Source organism: Sesamum indicum, linkage group LG1 (assembly GCF_000512975.1).
Source record: "Sesamum indicum cultivar Zhongzhi No. 13 linkage group LG1, S_indicum_v1.0, whole genome shotgun sequence".
Lineage (NCBI taxonomy): Eukaryota > Viridiplantae > Streptophyta > Magnoliopsida > Lamiales > Pedaliaceae > Sesamum > Sesamum indicum.
This window is the reverse complement of record NC_026145.1, coordinates 14812298-14815671: the sequence shown is the minus strand read 5'-3', so window position 1 is coordinate 14815671 and position 3374 is coordinate 14812298.

Here is a 3374-nt window from a genome sequence, read left to right as displayed (position 1 = left end):
GTGTGTGTGTGTGGGTGTGTGTGTGTGTGTGCGTGTGTGTGCGTGTGTGTGCGTGTGGGGTGTGTGTGTGTGTGTGTGCGTGTGGGGTGTGTGTGTGTGGTTGTGTGTGTGTGTGTGTGTGTGGTGTGTGTGTGTGTCTGCGTGTGGGGGTGTCATGATAGAACATGTTTTACTTCCATTTTGAACATAAAAGAAGTGAGGTGTTGCTTTTATCTTCTGCGCCAACGAATGCCTTCTACGTCTTGTTATGTTTGCCATTCTACTTCAATTTCTAAGTCTTCATTTCTATCTTGACACCCCTTTTTCACGTGCAAGATGTCACTATAGTTTCGCAGCATTATATATTCATTACGGGTATTTTTTGTCTTTGTGGTCTATTTATGTCTTTTGTAACATTTTTGTGTGCTTGCATAAATGTGTATTCTCATTTTTGTTTACCTGATATGAAAGAGTATTTATTGAAATGAAGAACAATAACAGGACAGGAGAGAGTGCATTGTCCCTCTTCTTTTTTTTCCTTTCAATATATCTCGTTAGCAAGAGTGGTCTTGGATTGATTTACTTCACTAGAGGGATATAGTGAGGGAAAATGAGTGGTGAATTGATAAAATCTGATAAATGCCTTGGGTGGTTATGATCTTCTAACCAACTGGTGTAGCAGGTTTCTGTAAGGATCACGATGTCAACTAATATATTTTTATATGTTATAATCAGCTACTGCATTTCTTTTTTAATTATCGACCACAAACTTAAGAAGTTTTGTTGAATGATGCCGCCCCTTTTTTCGGCTTTTAAATTTCCTTGTCTATGGGTCTTTTTTCTTTTTTTTTTTGTGTGTGTGTGTGGTGTGTGTATTTGTGTGTTTGTGTGTGCGTGTGGTGTGTGTGTGTGTGGGTTTGTGTTTGGGGGGGAGTGTGTATCTGGGTGGGGTGTGTGCGTGTGTGTGTGTGTGTGTATGTGTGTGGGCGTGTGGGGGTGGGTGTGGGTGTGTGTTTGTGTGTGTGTGGTGTGTGTGTGTGTGGGTGTGGGTGTGTGTGCGTGTGGGGGTGGGTGTGGGTGTGGGTGTGTGTGTGTGTGCGTGTGGATGTGTGTGGGGGGGGTGTCATGATAGAACATGTTTTACTTCCATTTTGAATATAGAAGAAGTGAGGTGTTGTTTTTATGTTCTGCGCCAACGAATGCCTTCCACGTCTTGTTACATTTGTCATTCTCCTTCAATTTCTAAGTGTTAATTTCTATCTTGACAACCCTTTTTCACGTGCAAGAGATCACTATAGTTTCGCAACATTATATACTCATTACGGGTATTGTTTGTCTTTGTGGTCTATTTATATCTTTTGTAATGTTTTTCTGTGCCTGCATAAATGTGTATTCTCATATTTGTTTACCTGATATGAAATAGTATTTATTGAAATGAAGAACAATAACAGGACAAGAGAGAGTACATTGTCTTGGGTGGTTATGATCTTCTAACCAATTGGTGTAGCAGGTTTCTGTTAGGATCACGATGACAACAAAAATATTTTTATATGTTCTAATCAGCTACTGCACTTCTTTTTCAATTTTATCGACCACAAACTTAAAAAGTTTTGTTGAATGATGCCGCCTCTTGTTCCGGCTTTTACATTTCCTTGTCTATGCGTCTTTTTTCTTTTTTTTGTATGTGTGCGTGTGGTGTGTGTATGTGTGTGTATGTGTGTGGGTGTGTGTGCGTGTGGTGTGTGTGTGTGTGTGCGGTGTGTGGGTTTGTGTGTGGGGGGTGTGTGTGTGTGACTGGGTGGGGTGTGTGTGTGTGTGTGTGCGTGTGGGGGGTGGGTGTGGGTGTCTGTGTGTGTGTGTGTGCATGTGGGGGGTGGGTGTGGGTGTCTGTGTGTGTGTGTGTGTGGTGTGTGCGTGTGTAGGTGTGTGTGTGTGTGCGTGTGTGTGTGGGGGGGTGTCATGGTAGAACATGTTTTACTTCCATTTTGAACAAAGAAGAAGTGAGGTGTTGCTTTTATCTTCTGCGCCAACGAATGCCTTTCTTCGTCTTGTTACATTTGCCATTCTCCTTCAATTTATAAGTCTTCATTTCTATCTTGGCAACCCTTTTTCACGTGCAAGATGTCACTAAGTTTTGCAGCATTATATACTGATTACGGCTATTGTTTGTGTTTGTGGTCTATTTATGTCTTTTGTAATATTTTTATGTGTTTGCATAAATGTGTATTCTCATTTTTGTTTACCTGATATGAAAGAGTATTTATTGAAATTAAGAACAATAACAGGACAAGAGAGAGTGCATTGTCCCTCTTCTTTTTTTTTCTTTCAATATATCTCATTTGCAAGAGTGGTCTTGGATTGATTTACTTCCCTAGAGGAGATATAGTGAGGGAAAATGAGTGATGAATTTATAAAATCTGATAAATGCCTTGGGTGGTTATGATCTTCTAACCAATTGGTGTAGCAGGTTTCTGTTAAGATCACGATGTCAACAAATATATTTTTATATGTTCTAATCAGCTACTGCACTTCTTTTTCAATTTTTTCGACAACAAACTTAAGAAGTTTTGTTGAATGATGCCGCCCCTTGTTCCGACTTTTACATTTCCTTGTCTATGCGTCTTTTTTCTTTTTTTTTTGTGTGTGTGCGTGTGGCGTGTGTATTTGTGTGTATGTATGTGGGTGTGTGTGCGTATGGTGTGTGTGTGTGTGTCGGTGTGTGTGTGTGGGGTGTGTGGGTTTGTGTGTGGGGGTGTATGTGTGTGTGTCTAGGTGCGGTGTGTGTGTGTGGGTGTGTGGGTGTGTGGGTGTGTGTATGTGTGTGTGTGCGTGCGTGTGGGGGGTGGGAGTGGGTGTGTGTGTGTGTGTGTGTGTGTGTGCGTGTGGGGGGTGGGAATGGGTGTGTGTGTGTGTGTGGGTGTATGTGTGTGTATGTGCGTGTGGGGGTGAGTGTGGGTGTGGGTGGGTGTGGGTGTGGGTGTGGGTGTGTGTGGGGGGTGTCATGGTAGAAAATGTTTTACTTCCATTTTGAACACAGAAGAAGTGAAGTGTTGCTTTTATCTTCTGCGCCAACGAATGCCTTCTACGTCTTGTTACTTTTGTCATTCTCCTTCAATTTCTAAGTCTTCATTTCTATCTTGACAACCCTTTTTCACGTGCAAGATGTCACTATAGTTTCGCAGCATTATATACTCATTACGGGTATTCTTTGTCTTCGTGGTCTATTTATGTCTTTTGTAATATTTTTGTGTGCTTGCATAAATGTGTATTCTCATTTTTGTTTACCTGATATGAAAAAGTATTTTTTGAAATGAAGAACAATAACAGGACAGGAGAGAGTGCATTGTCCCTCTTCTTTGCTTTCCTTTCAATATATCTCGTTAGCAAGAGTGGTC